The sequence below is a fragment of the Zingiber officinale genome, chromosome 11A (assembly GCF_018446385.1).
Source record: "Zingiber officinale cultivar Zhangliang chromosome 11A, Zo_v1.1, whole genome shotgun sequence".
NCBI classification, from domain to species: Eukaryota; Viridiplantae; Streptophyta; class Magnoliopsida; order Zingiberales; family Zingiberaceae; genus Zingiber; species Zingiber officinale.
Genome location: NC_056006.1, coordinates 3,843,524 through 3,859,391, shown reverse-complemented (window position 1 = coordinate 3,859,391; position 15,868 = coordinate 3,843,524). Strand labels below are relative to the sequence as shown.

Below are 15,868 nucleotides of genomic sequence, written 5' to 3'. Positions count from 1 at the left end.
CAACTAGACCATGCCACTAAACAATGCTCACCTGGTTTAACAAAATCGGAAAGGCCAAAATCAATCAACTTCATCTGAGCATTTTCATCTCTGGTGGTGAAAAGAAAAAATTCTGTTGTTAAATACAAGGAAGAAATATTAACAGCGCTGAAAAATATATGTTGAAAAAGAAATGAATAGCAGAATACCCTAAGTTGCTCCTGTAAAATAAGTGATCTAAAGTAATATCATGTCTGCATAAATTGAATCAAAGTTCTCAATGATATAAACCTCTGACTTTAAATCACGATGCACAACACCTTGAAGATGACAAAAGGCGATTACACTCAGTATTTGAATAACTATAGCTTTTGCATCCTCCTCTGAGTACCTTCCACCTCTTGAGAACACAAGGGAAAAAAACAATCAAAAGTTATTAATTTTCAAATTCAAATAATCAAATAGATATAAATTATGGCCAATAAAATCACTTTTTTACCTGGATAAAATTCTTTCTAATAATTCTCCACCTTCACATAATCTGGGAAAGAGAAAAACATATTGTTGAGTTCCAAATTAACAGAAGTACTACATAATTTTTTTAAAACAAAATTGCTGCCCATCATCTTAGAAGTGTTCATTTTAAAATTTGTATGGAAAAGTATTATCATATTTCCTTAGTGCAGCATACAAAGTGGAAAGCAAAGAGGCATATTAGTAGGATACTACATGCAAAAAGTTTTGGATATATCAACTCTATCTTGTGATGTAATGACCCAAAATTCCTCATTACGAGTCCTAACAGTGGTTAAAAATATTTAGAAATACTTTAGAAATATTCTAGAGATTTTTAGAAATTTTTAGAAATTTTTAGAGTATTTTTATGCAATTTTTGGAGGTACCTAACTATAACTTCCTCCTAGTGGCACTGACTCTATAATTAGAGTCAGGTAGATTTTATCACAGTTCAGAGGAATTCCCACCGAAAAATTCGGCCGAGTCTCCCCTGTACCGGTGACCAAATCCACAATACATAAAAGATACACACAGCCACATGCGGCTGGATCACAATATTCTTCACAACCACGCATTAATAAATCATATTCTAATCAAAAACTAAACTAGCAATAAGAATTAAACTCAAAACTCTCAGAACAAAGCATAACAAGCTACAATGCACTTCGAACTCAAGCATAAACTCATGATTTCATAATGGAAATAAGGAAAATGAACTAGACATAAACTCTAAATGAATAAGTCTTGCTAGTCCCCTCTGGATCCCTCCATAGTTCAGCCACCACACACATCCATCATCACCACCACCCTATCGCCTCCCTTCATATCTTAGCTTTTCCTTTATCTGAGCTTATTAGAATTCTGTAGATATATCTAACAAGTGTAGGATAACAGCTAACCAAGCATGTTATAAACTAAACTAAAGAAAGCAATTTAAAGCCTTTGAATCATACTGTGAAAACATGGCAAAGGATGCTATTTTTGTGCTTCTAAACATGCTGTAAAATCAAGTATGGAATGATTCTAATCATGCTATAAAAACAAGTATAGAACGATACTTTAGGGCTTCTAACCCTGCTGTAAGTACATGGCAAGGATGACTACTCTAAGGCTTTTAAACATGCTGAAAAATAGGATAAAACATGCTACTTTAATCTTCTAAACGTGTAAGGCCCGAAAGATTCCCAAATTTATTTTAGAATTATTCTATGATTTTTCTGGAATTTTTAGATATTTTTCCGGAATTTTCCGAGTATCGGAAGTAGCAAAAATAATTAGAACCGCAAAATAGCTTAGGCGGGAATCGAACCCAAGACCTATTGTTTAAGGGATAATGCTAGTAACCAGTTGAACCCAGCAGGGCCGTGCTGAAAGAAAGGAGAACCAAATATATTTATATTAGAGTTGGGTTCATTAAACCACTTAATATAAATAGAAAACTTAAGTGGGTTTGGTTTATTTTGGGGTTCGGCATCTCCTCTCCCTCTCCCGTTTCTTTCTCTCGGCGCAGCAAACAAAGCAAAGGAGACCTAGGTTTCCTTCCCTAGGGTCGTGTGTTCACTTTCCGGCGACAACATCAACACGAAGTCGGTTCTTCTCCGCGAGAGGAACGCGAGGACGTAAGCGGTTCGTCGAACGGAACAGTTTCCGGAAAACCTAGCGGTTAGAATCGTAAGAAACCTTGCGATTGAGGTAAGAAACCCCTCACCTGCAGTATAATTGCTCTCGCTTGTTAGTTTTAGCGTTAGTTCAGTAGTTTTACAGTTGTCAGTTTTAGGGTGTGCTTTCAGTGCACACCAAGCATTCGGTAGAATGCCCAGTTCAGAAGGATGCACTAGTAGGCGTCCTAACAGCATGTAAAATGTATTAGAAACATTTTATTCAGTTATTTATCAGTTATTAATGTTTTATGGATCAGATATCCATTGGGTAGGCTCCCACAGTAGCCTCTAGGTTCAGATAACCTAGCTCTAGGTTCAGATAACCTAGAACAGCAAAGTAAAATAAAACAGTATTCAGTATTTACTTTTATTCAGTTGGTGCTGTACTTGGATCAGATATCCATGGGCTGGACTCCCACAGTCGTCCCTAGGTTCAGATAACCTAGTAACCCTGTTGGATTCGGAACTTGCAATCCCGGGTCTCGTAGGGATGCGCGCACAGTAAGTACAGTTGCCAGGGCCCAGCAACATGTTTAGTATTTTCATCTATTATATGTATAGTTTTCAAATTTGAAACCAGTGATAAGAACACTAATTTAGCTTTCAGTTCAGTTCAGGTTCAGTTTACATGATTTGAGGTTGTGTACAGATTTAGATATATACTTGACTAGTTCAGTTTCGTGCTTAGTTTGTAAGTATGCCATGATCAGTTTAAAGCATGTTCGGTTTATATGTTATGCCATGCTTGTGTGATACCATGTCATGCCATGCTTGCATATTCAGTATATTTTTCAAATAGCATGATTTAAAATCATATCTGCATCGTATGCATGCTTTTGTGAGGTAGATGGTTTCTTACTAAGCTTATTGACTTACAGATACTACTTTTCTTATACTGCAGATACCGGTAAAAGAAAAGTGGATTAGCGGAGGCTGAAGGGCGATGCTACAATGATGTGTGTGTGCAAGGGGTCTGGAATAAAGATCCTTGGGATCTATATGCTTTTATTTCAGTTTTAGCACTTAACATGTCTAGTTTCATATTTAGTCTTGTTACTAATTGTTCTAGCTTAGTAACTATGTTTGGTTTAGCTTATCACGTTTAGAACATTAGTACCTATATGCTTATATGTGTTTCCATTGTTTTAGAACTGTTGTGTGATGTTTTGGCACCGGGCGTCTTGAAATCGAACTCTCGAGTGAAATCAAGAATCGATCGGTCCCCGCACCGATCGTGGTCTCGAGTTGGATCGGTCCACCGACCGATCCGAGAGATCTGATTATCAGATTCCTCCGGATCGATCGGCACCGACCGATCCACGATCTGATAGCCTCGGAGGAGATTTCAGTGCACGGATCGGTCACCGACCGATCCAAAGACCGGCTGAGAGCATCCAGCGTTTAGGTGCACGGATCGGTGCGAGACGATCGATCCAGACACACCGGATCGATTCGCCGATCGACAGCCTTTGCTGGTTCGGTCCGCAGACCGATCCAGCAAGGCACAGAATCGTAGTAAGTTTGATCGATCCGTGGATCGATCAGCAGCTAGCTGGGAAGTTAATTCTGAGTTCCTAGCTCAGATAGGAGGTCAAGTATTCTCCTTAGCACATGTACACCAACAGGAAAGGGTCTTGAATCCTTCCTTATAACAGCATGGGTGTATCAGTTGTCAGACTAACTGAGTCAGTTAGTGAAATTTTATTTTACCCAGTTTTCCGTACAGTAGCTTCAGTAGTTAATGTAGCGATCCGGCTCACAGATTAGTACCCAGGAGTTGGGTCGTTACAGAGTGGTATCAGAGCAGGGTTCCTTACTTCCTACACACACATCAGCATTGTACCTACAGCTTCCAAGTAAGAACATCTCTCACTCAGTTTTGTTTTCAGCTTTCATATCGGTTATATGTGCTCTCATGTTTGCTCGCATGTTGGTAGTTAATTAATTCATGTTTACAGTGATAGTATTTAACATGTTACCAGTAGTTAACTATAACATGATAGCCTAGTTATATATATGTGTTCTCTGCTATTTAGAAAATGGTACGAGGACGTCCAGCTAAGAAAGCAGCAGCGGCTGAGCCCCAGCATGAGACAGGCAGTTAGCTGAACAGCAGCAGGAGATAGCCTCCTTAAAGGCTAACCAGCAGACTACTCCCCCAGTCACTCCAGTACCGAACCTCACGACTCCAGTAATCACAGAGGTTGTACCAGCTCAGCCTGCAATACCAGTCCCAGTAGCCCCAGTAGCAGGGGCTAAGAGAGAAGCTTACCTTATCCAGTGGCAGAGAATAAAGCCCGAGAACTTCTCAGGCACCAGTGAACCATGGGATGCTCAGGCATGGTTTAAAACACTGGAAAGCACGATGGAGCTTCTAGACTGGCCAGAGCACGAAAAGGTGAAGTGTGCCTCCTTCTGTTTAACAGGAGACGCACGCATGTGGTGGGAGCGGATTAAATCGAAGTGGCCAGTAAACCAGATGACATGGGCCAACTTCGAGAAAGAATTCTTCGAGGAATTCTTTCACATGCAAGTCACGAACCGACACTATGACGAGTTTACAGAATTTCGTCAGGGCAACCTATCAGTTCAGGAAGCCGTGAAGAAATTCAACAGTTTGGCTCGTCTAACTCGTCAGCTCAGAGAAGGAACGAGTACGCTTGATGTCGAAGATGCTCGGACCAATCGCAATGAATGTGGTGGTGGCGTTCATAGGCCACAAACCACGAGGAGCTAGTGAGTAGTGCTCGATCACCGAGCACTATCAAGACAATATCACCCACAGGTGTTTCCACAGAGCCCAAGGGACAAACTAGCTCAGGTATTCAGCAGAAACAACAAGGACATAGCTCCAACGGAAGGGGAAACGCAAGGCAAGTAGTGACCCAAAAGGAGGACCACCTGGAAAACATTCCAGACATCCCAAGTGTGCTACTTGTGGGAAACATCATCCAGGAGTTTGCCGCAAGGGCACGCGAGGTTGTTTTGAATGTGGATGGGAAGGGCACATGGCTAAGCAAAGGTGCAACAAGAACGATCTTCCTCACCTCACCGGTAATACGATGGAGCTCACCAACTACACGGATGTATGTCTTAGATGGTCCATGATCGGGCAGATTAGAAACCCCACAGCTACCACAAATGCCGGATTTTCTCACGACCGAGAGGACGTAGCAAATGCCTCGGCAGTTGTCACAGTCGATCAGATTTTTCAAAGATAATGCAGTTGTCTTTATTCGACATCGGGCAACCCACTCTTATGTATCCAGGGCATTTGCCGAGAAACTAGCAACACCTCCAGAAGTACTCAATAGTCAGTTTCTGACAACGCTACCCTCAGGAGACATTATGGCGTCTACGCACTGGCTCAGAGCAGTGCCAGTCATTATAGCAGACAGGGAGCTTTTTGGTGATCTGATAGTGCTAGAAATGACTGACTACGATGTCATCTTTGGAATGGATTTTCTGATCAGATACGGCGCTTCTATAGAGTGCCGTAAACAGAAAGTCATATTCCAACCTGAAGCAGGAGTACAGTTTGAGTACACGGGGAAGCCAAAGAGGAAAGCCAGGAAATTTCTCTCAGCATTGAAAGCACAGCAGCTATTGGATTCAGGATGCATGGGATTTTTAGCAAATGTAGTCAACACCAGCCAGGACAAGAACCAACAGCTATCAGAGGTTCGAGTCGTTTGTGACTACCCAGCAGTCTTCCCTGAAGAGCTACCAGGCTTAGCACCAGACAGGGAGATTGAATTTGAGATAGAGCTCATTCCCGGCACAAATCCAATTTCCAAGGCACCATATCGCATGGCTCCAGCAGAACTAAAGGAACTTCAGGAGCAATTACAGGAGCTTCTTGACAAGGGTTTTATACGCCCTAGCCACTCACCATGGGGAGCACCTGTGTTGTTCGTGAAGAAGAAGGATGGAAGCATGCGCCTATGCATAGACTACCGTGCCTTGAACCAGGTCACAATTAAAAACACTCTTCCCGGGATAGATGACTGTTTGACCAGCTAAAGGGAGCCACAGTGTTCTCTAAAATTGACCTCAGATCAGGATATCACCAGGTTAGAGTCAAGGAAGGTGATATACCTAAAACAACTTTCAGGACCAGATACGGACATTATGAGTTCGTAGTCATGCCTTTCGGCGTGACAAATGCTCCAGCTACTTTCATGGACCTCATGAACAGAGTATTCAGAGAATACTTAGACAAGTTTGTCATCGTGTTCATCGATGACATTCTTATCTATTCAGGCACTCAGGAGGACCATGCAGAGCATCTGAAGACAGTTTTGCAGATCCTTCAGCAGAACCAGCTGTACGCCAAATTCACGAAATGTGAATTTTGGCTAGACCAGGTAGCCTTTCTCGGTCACATCATCTCCAAAGATGGTGTTATGGTAGATCCCAAAAATAGAAGCGTAAGTAACTGGAAGAGACCCAGAACGCCGGTGAAATCGAAGTTTTACGGGATTAGCGAGCTACTACAGGAAATTCAGAGGACTTCTCCAGATAGCCTCCCAGCCGATGCTCTCACGGGAAGAACAAGAAATTTCGGTGAGGATCATGAGAATGAACTAAAGCGAGATTGACGGTGCTCTATTTTAGCCATACCGTAAAACACATTGACATCTACGGTGGCGCCTCTAAATTGGGATTAGGAGCGATGCAAAGCGGCAAGGTGATCGCCTATGCCTCCAGACAACTCAAGGATTATGAGAGGAACTATCCTACTCACGACCTTGAGCTTGCAGCAGTGGTGTTCGCTCTCAAGATTTGGAGACATTATTTGTATGGAGCTCAGTGCAGAGTGTATACAGATCATCAAAGTCTGAAGTATTTCTTTACTCAGAAGGATCTGAATATGCGACAGCGCAGATGGTTAGAGCTGGTCAAAGATTATGACATAGATATACTCTACCATCCAGGGAAAGCTAATAAGGTAGCAGACGCACTCAGCAGGAAGTCCAGTGCTACCTTATTATCTTTAACAGCTATGTCACCACCCCTAAGGAAGGAGATTATAGCCTTTAGTCTCGAGCTTATAGTCGGACAGCTTTCCACTATGTCCTTAGCATCTACCTTGCTTGATGATATCCAGACAGCTCAGGAGCAGGATCCTGAAATCCAGAAAATCAAGCAAGGGTTAGCAGAATCAGAAAATGGAGAGTTCAGAGTGTCCGCCAGTGGGGTAGTGTACTGTGGTGACAGACTTTGTGTTCCAGATAAGGAGGAACTACGAAAACAGATTCTAGACGAGGCTCACAGGACTCCCTATGCGATGCATCCTGGTTCCACCAAGATGTATCAGGATCTAAAGAAACGATTTTGGTGGCCTGGGATGAAGCGAGATATCGCCAGATACGTCAGCATCTGTCTAACCTGTCAAAGGGTTAAGGCAGAACATCAGCGACCAGGAGGAGTTCTGCAGCCGATCCAGATTCCAGAATGGAAGTGGGAGGATATCTCTATGGACTTCATAGTGGGGTTACCCAGAACCACGAATGGTTTTGATGCCATTTGGGTAATAGTCGACAGGTTGACTAAATCAGCCCACTTCTTAGCTATCAGAATATCCTATTCCATGGAGCAACTAGCTCAGTTGTATCTCAAGGAGATAGTCAGGCTGCATGGAGTCCCACGAACCATTATATCAGACAGAGATAGCAGATTTACATCACACTTCTGGAAGTGTGTGCAGTCAGCTATGGGCACCCAGTTAAGATTCAGCACAGCCTTCCATCCCCAGACAGATGGTCAGACGGAGCGAGTGAACCAGGTACTCGAAGATATGCTCCGAGCTTGTGCCCTAGATTTCAAGGGAAGTTGGTGCAAATATCTGAGTCTAGCAGAATTTGCATACAACAACAGTTATCAGGCCACTATCGGCATGGCACCTTATGAGGCACTCTATGGGCGGAGGTGCAGATCACCAATCTGCTGATATGAGAGTGGTGAACATAAGGAACTAGAGCTTCAGACAGATCTAGTAGCAGATACCACAGCAGCCATACAGCAGATTCGCTAGAGGATAGAGACAGCACAGAGCCGTCAGAAGAGCTATGCTGATATACGACGCAGACCCCTAGAGTTTTCAGTTGGGGATACAGTTTTCCTCAGAGTAGCTCCCATGAAGGGAGTCATGCGTTTTGGGAAGAAGGGCAAGCTAGCTCCCAGATATGTGGGACCATACCTTATCACGAAGAGAGTGGGCAAGGTAGCATATGAGCTAGAACTACCTCAGGAGATGTCAGCTGTCCACAACGTATTTCATGTCTCCATGCTGAAGAAGCATATTCCAGACGCCACCCAGGTGATTGAGCCACAGTTGGTACCGGTCCGTGATGATCTCAGCTATGACACTCGGCCTATTCAGATAATAGACCGAGCAGTAAAAAAATTACGGAACAAGGAAGTACCATTAGTCAAAGTCAGCTGGCAAAATCACACAGCAGCAGAGGCGACTTGGGAGACAGAGGCCAGCATGAGACAGAAGTACCCAGAATTGTTTTAAGTTCGGGGACGAACTTTTTATAAGGTATGGGGGATTGTAAGGCCCGAAAGATTCCCGAATTTATTTTAGAATTATTCTACGATTTTTCTGGAATTTTTAGATATTTTTCCGGAATTTTCTGAGTATCGGAAGTAGCAAAAATAATTAGAACCGCAAAATAGCTTAGGCGGGAATCGAACCCAAGACCTATGGTTTAAGGGATAATGCTAGTAACCAGTTGAACCCAGCAGGGCCGTGCTGAAAGAAAGGAGAACCAAATATATTTATATTAGAGTTGGGTTCATTAAACCACTTAATATAAATAGAAAACTTAAGTGGGTTTGGTTTATTTTGGGGTTCGGCATCTCCTCTCCCTCTCCCGTTTCTTTCTCTCGGCGCAGCAAACAAAGCAAAGGAGACCTAGGTTTCCTTCCCTAGGGTCGTGTGTTCACTTTCCGGCGACAACATCAACACGAAGTCGGTTCTTCTCCGCAAGAGGAACGCGAGGACGTAAGCGGTTCGTCGAACGGAACAGTTTCCGGAAAACCTAGCGGTTAGAATCGTAAGAAACCTTGCGATTGAGGTAAGAAACCCCTCACCTGCAGTATAATTGCTCTCGCTTGTTAGTTTTAGCGTTAGTTCAGTAGTTTTACAGTTTTCAGTTTTAGGGTGTGCTTTCAGTGCACACCAAGCATTCGGTAGAATGCCCAGTTCAGAAGGATGCACTAGTAGGCGTCCTAACAACATGTAAAATGTATTAGAAACATTTTATTCAGTTATTTATCAGTTATTACAGCTTTATGGATCAGATATCCATTGGGTAGGCTCCCACAGTAGCCTCTAGGTTCAGATAACCTAGCTCTAGGTTCAGATAACCTAGAAAATAAAATAAAACAGTATTCAGTATTTTACTTTTATTCAGTTGGCGCTGTACTTGGATCAGATATCCATGGGCTGGACTCCCACAGTCGTCCCTATTTTCAGATAACCTAGTAACCCTGTTGGATTCGGAACTTGCAATCCCGGGTCTCGTAGGGATGCGCGCACAGTAAGTACAGTTGCCAGGGCCCAGCAGCATGTTTAGTATTTTCATCTATTATATGTATAGTTTTCAAATTTGAAACCAGTGATGAGAACACTAATTTAGCTTTCAGTTCAGTTCAGGTTCAGTTTACATGATTTGAGGTTGTGTACAGATTTAGATATATACTTGACTAGTTCAGTTTCGTGCTTAGTTTGTAAGTATGCCATGATCAGTTTAAAGCATGTTCGGTTTATATGTTATGCCATGCTTGTGTGATACCATGCCATGCCATGCTTGCATATTCAGTATATTTTTCAAATAGCATGATTTAAAATCATATCTGCATCGTATGCATGCTTTTGTGAGGTAGATGGTTTCTTACTAAGCTTATTGGCTTACAGATACTACTTTTCTTATACTGCAGATACCGGTAAAAGAAAAGTGGATTAGCGGAGGCTGAAGGGCGATGCTACAATGATGTGTGTGTGCAAGGGGTCTGGAATAAAGATCCTTGGGATCTATATGCTTTTATTTCAGTTTTAGCACTTAACATGTCTAGTTTCATATTTAGTCTTGTTACTAATTGTTCTAGCTTAGTAACTATGTTTGGTTTAGCTTATCACGTTTAGAACATTAGTACCTATATGCTTATATGTGTTTCCATTGTTTTAGAACTGTTGTGTGATGTTTTGGCACGCCGATGTGCTGAAATCAGAACTCTCGAGTGAAATCAGCTACTGATCGGTCCCCGGACCGATTAGGGTCTGAGCTGTGCCACTGGATCGGTCAGCCGACCGATCCAGAGAGATACAGTATGCTACTGTATCCTCCTGGATCGGTCAGCCGACCGATCCAGCTCGATACAGTAGCCTCGGAGGAGATTTCCAGGTGCCTGGATCGGTCCGACCGATCCAGCACCGAACAGAGAGCATCCAGCGTTTCCAGGTGCCTGGATCGGTCTGCAGACCGATCCAGACACACCTGGATCGGTCTGCCGACCGATCCAGCCTTTGCTGGTTCGGTCCGCAGACCGATCCAGCAAGGCACAGAATCGTAGTAAGTTTGATCGATCCGTGGATCGATCAGCAGCTAGCTGGGAAGTTAATTCTGAGTTCCTAGCTCAGATGGGAGGTCAAGTATTCTCCTTAGCACATGTACACCAACAGGAAAGGGTCTTGAATCCTTCCTTATAACAGCATGGGTGTATCAGTTGTCAGACTAACTGAGTCAGTTAGTGAAATTTTATTTTACCCAGTTTTCCGTACAGTAGCTTCAGTATTTAATGTAGCGATCCGGCTCACAGATTAGTACCCAGGAGTTGGGTCGTTACAAAACGTGCTATACAAAATAGGCAAAAACATACTACTTTAAACTTTCTAATCATGCTAGAAATAAAGCAAAAGGAAACTAACTTTGGGCTTTCTAAGTATGCTGTAATAAACAGGTATAGGATGCTACTTTAGTGATTCCATTCATGCTGTAAAAATAGGCAAGGAATGCTACTTTAGTGATTCCAATCATACTGTAAATATAGTAAAAAGGAAGCAAATTCTAGACTTTTTAGCATGCTGCAATAAAAGTAAAAGAATGCAACTTTATGCTTCTTATCATGTTGTAAAAACCCCAAATCCATTTGCTGGAATTTATGGCAGCAATTAGACCTACACGAATACTACATTTAAGGGCTGTAGGCATGCTTAAAAGACAACTATAAGCTGATATTAAGGCTGTCCAGTTTCAACAGGAGTTCGAAATAGAATTTATATGTAAGAAATGCTCAAAATCTACTTGGTATAAGGAGCTAGCGGCTTAGGTAACACAAAAAACTACTTAACTGTATAACAAAACCAATGGTAAAGCCACTTGGCACAAATCATACTACAAGTTTAATTAATCTAAACCAAAATTCGGATCTCCCTGTAAAGCTCACGGCAGGACTCGATTGACATCAAGAACCCACACAACTTCAATCCCGAGAGCTCAGGTATTTTTACTAAACGAAAGAAGTTTCGACAAAAAAATGTCCAAGCCAAGAATTGAACCCATGACCTTTGACTCGGTCAAAACCCGACTGACCAGGTGTGCAAACGAACAAATCTATTTAGAAAAGTTAGAAAAATTTATTTAAGGAGTTAACAGAATATTGGATAAAGGGATAAGTTGATGTTGGATTTGTCTGTTTAGAAAAGGTAACGAATTTATTTAAGATAGTGAACAGAAATATTAAGTTATAAAAAGGGAGAACTTAGGGATTATTTTCCAAAACCAAAACCTCTCCTCTCCTTTTCTCTCCTGACGACACAGCGTCTCCTGTTTGGGCGAAGGAAAAAAAAGGGGGGGATCTAGGGTTCCTCTCCGGCGGCCGACCAAGGGAGATTTCTGGGAGATCTTCACATGGTTGTGATCCTCTCGTCAAGGGGAAACCGTGAGCACAAAGGAGGGGTCGAAGCTTGCAATTCCCGCAAACCCTAGAAGTTTTCTTTTCGGTTGTAAGCCCAAGAACGCAAAGGTAAGTGCTTCTCACCTGTAGTAGGAGTAGTTTCGGACCTTTGTTCTTCTTGAATTCGAAGCATGAGGAGCGCTTATAGTGCAGATTTTAATTAAGCTCATATGCAGATTTTTATGTAAGCTTATAGTGCATATTTTAATTAAGCCTATAGTGCAGATTTTAATTAAGCTTATAGTGCAGATTTTAATGTAGGCTTATAGTGCAGATTTTAATTAAGATTATAATGCAGATTTTTATGAAAGCTTATAGTGCAGATTTAATTAAGCTTATAGTGCAGATTTTAATTAAGCCTATAGTGCAGATTTTAATTAAGCTTATAGTGTAGATTTTTAATTAAGCTTATAGTGCAGATTTTTATTTAAGCTTATAGTGCAGATTTTAATTAAGCCTATAGTGCATATTTCAATTAAGCTTATAGTGTAGATTTTTATGTAAGCTTATAATGCAAATTTTAATTAAGCTTGTAGTGCAGATTTCTTAGAGCTTAAAATGCATATTTCTTTAGAGCAGATTTCTTTAGAGCTTGTAGTGTAGATTTCTTAAGAGCTTATGGTGCAGATTTCTTTAAAGGTTATAGTGCAGATTTTTGGTGGAACTTGTAGTGCAGATTTTTGGTGCAATTTATAGTGCAGATTTTTGGTGGAACTTGTAGTGCAAATTTTTGGTGGAACTTATAGTGCAGATTTTAAAGAAAAAGATTATAGTGCAGTTTGGTTAAGTATTATAGTGTAGAATTTATGTTTGCATAGTATGCAGACATAGTGTAGCATAGAATGCAGAATCTTGATTAGTATAGTATGCAGAATTTTGATTAGCATAGTATGCAGATTTTTGTTTATGCATTTCAAAGTTAGAATTTGTTTAAACATTTCAGTTTTTTTAAAGAAGCATTCTTTTATTAGAGGTATTAACAAGTATAAGAAAGATAAAGAAAAGAAAGAAAAAGGCCAAGGCCTTAAGTAGATCCCAAAGTCAAGACTTTAGGGATTTTGGCACACAAGGTGCTTGTTAAAATGCCGAGGCATTATATATTAGAAGTAATAAAAGATAACAAGTATTTTACTTTTTTAAGAGGCTAGTACTCGACTTCCGAGGTTGTTGTTAAACAAATCCAGGTGTCCAATTCTGAGGTCTTGGCCTTGGTAGACCGAGGTCTGCTCTTTTAGGATTGGTGGCTCGCTACCCCAACCTATTAGGGAACGCACATAAGATGGTACTGTAGGACCGTTAGATTCGATAGAGGGGGGGTGAATATCGATTCAAAAATATCGAGTATAAGCGCAGCGGAAAAGTAAAGTAGACACAGGGTTTTTTACTTCGTTCGGAGCCTGTGACGACTCCTACTCGAAGGCCCGTACTCCTTGAGTACTTTCGTTGGGCAATTCACTAGCAATTCGGATAATTAGAATTTAAGTACAAAAAGATGCTAATGAAAAGAAAAATAAAGCTGTACCGACAGACAAGGAATTTAAAAGAGCGGGAACGTGTTGTCGGAGCTTTGTGAGCGTCGTTGGAGCGCAGAGCAGCAGAGCGAGTAATCTCAGAGTTCTCAGATGTGAAAGATGATTATGAAGCTCCTGCCTGGGGCTTCTTTTATATGTTGCTCCGGGCGCCTGGATTCCTTCCGGGCGCCTGGAATGTGACGTAGCTGCTCAAACCGAGATGCTCCACGTGGTGACGACTTGGCCTGGATATAATTTGCTTTCCGGGCGTCCGGATCCCTTCCGGGCGCCCGGATCCCCTCCGAGCGCCCGGACCACCTTGTTCCAGAAAACTCTCTTTTCCTGCAAAACAAAGTTAGTCCGAGGCAATATATATCCTGCAAAATAGATTGTTAGCACATTTTTGAATTAGCACAAATAGTATGACTTAGATTCCGTCTTTCCGAGATCGGAATCTAGTCACGATCTCGACTTAGACATCCGAAATGGATCTAAGTCGGATCAACGCCTAATGTTCCCTTCCCGGAAACGCGTCCTCGCAGCACTCCCCTCTAGTGACTTACCTCACTTACCTGCCAGACGTCCGGTCAGCCCTTCGACCCGTCTGGACTTCTTGCCAGCTATCCGGTCAACCCGTCGACCTAGCTGGACTTCTCGCCAAGCGTCCGGTCAGCCCGTCGACCTGCTTAGACTTCTCGCCAGCTATCCGGTCAGCCCATCGACCTAGCTGGACTTCTCGCCAAGCGTCCGGTCAGCCCGTTAACCCGCTTGGACTTCGTGCCAGACATCCGGTCAGCCCGTCGACCTGTCTGGACTTATCCGGCACACTCGATCAGAGTGTTAGATAACGACGAACCTAACTTAACCTGATTTGTCATTCATCAAAACCTAAGTTAGACCGTTAGTGCTAACCGCACCGACAGGTACTACGCCTGGGCCCAAGAAGAAAGTTGATTATTATTTTGAAGTATTAAAGTATAAGTTTTTAAACAAAAGAAATAAGCTTCACTTAAGTTTAAAATTCAGCAAGTTAGTTTCTTTTAATTCGAAGCATGCAGTGTTAGTTTTATTTGTTTCCTGATTAGTTTATTGAGCATGAGTAGTTTTCTTCTTACAGATTCAGTTTTTAGCATTGTTGTATTCTTATGCACATTCGAGTTTTGTGAGTTAGATAGCGCTTACTAAGCAATTTTACTTATAGTTGCATTTCCTCTTACTGCAGATAAAGGAAAGGAAAAGTTATAGCAAAGGAAGGCGACAAGGAGGTGCGGATGGATGTGTGATGTCTGGACTATAGAAGCCTTGGGATTTAGCATAAGAATTTCTTAACAAAGAGTTGAGTAGAATGTATTAGATGAGTCATTTAATCTTCCACTGCTAGTTAATTGTAAGTTTTGAGTTCTCCGAGAGTTTTAGGACTTACTATCAACATGTGAACAAGGATAGTTAAGTAAAGTTAGTAGTCCAGTAGCGCTCCGCCCTCACAGTCCAGTAGTGAGGAGGGTGGGGTGTTACAAGTAGATACCCCATAATTAACAGAAGTACTACATAATTTTTTTAAAACAAAATTGCTGCCCATCATCTTAGAAGTGTTCATTTTAAAATTTGTATGGAAAAGTATTATCATATTTCCTTAGTGCAGGATACAAAGTGGAAAGAAAAGAGGCATATTAGTAGGATACTACATGCAAAAAGTTTTGGATATATCAACTCTATCTTGTGACATGGAACAAATATCAGATGTAGAAACGCTGTTACTCATTGTTAAGCTAACTAGAGTTAATTAAGACATACTCCATGACTACGTAGACGTTAAGTGCATCCTCACATGCATCATAAAATTTGACAAGATTATTATGGTTGGACAAGGCTTTGAGGATTTTGACCTCTCTACGAACGTCTTCAATTGATATTGGTGTTGTCATCTGTAAAAACAAGAAAGAACCTGTGAAGTTTCAAAACACCCATTACAATGTTAAAATGCAGTGCCCATGAAATCATGTTTACATAAAAAGTCAAATTTGCAGTTACCCTAACATCAAGATCAAATGCACCTAAACCTTAGTTCATAGACAGCCCATCAAACTACAGGAAGTCATTACAAGGTATGAATGGCTAAGTTGTCAATTAGTGAATAAGGAATCATGTTCCAGAATTGAAGGTTAACTGAATGAAGTAAAAAAGCTATATAAAAAGTCCATCAAAGTATATATCAACCAACATGATAAGAATAAC

At 41.5% G+C, this 15,868-nt stretch overlaps 1 long non-coding RNA gene across 1 annotated transcript; it reads right to left on the bottom strand.

Moving 5' to 3' along the window:
* Positions 1-261: 261 nt before the first annotated feature.
* Positions 262-15,554, bottom strand: LOC122032611. The gene is made up of 3 exons (XR_006126154.1): positions 15,428-15,554; positions 479-520; positions 262-379 (listed from the first exon to the last, which is right to left on the bottom strand). It is a non-coding gene; the product is annotated as an uncharacterized LOC122032611 (long non-coding RNA).
* Between the last annotated feature and the right edge of the window lie 314 nt (positions 15,555-15,868).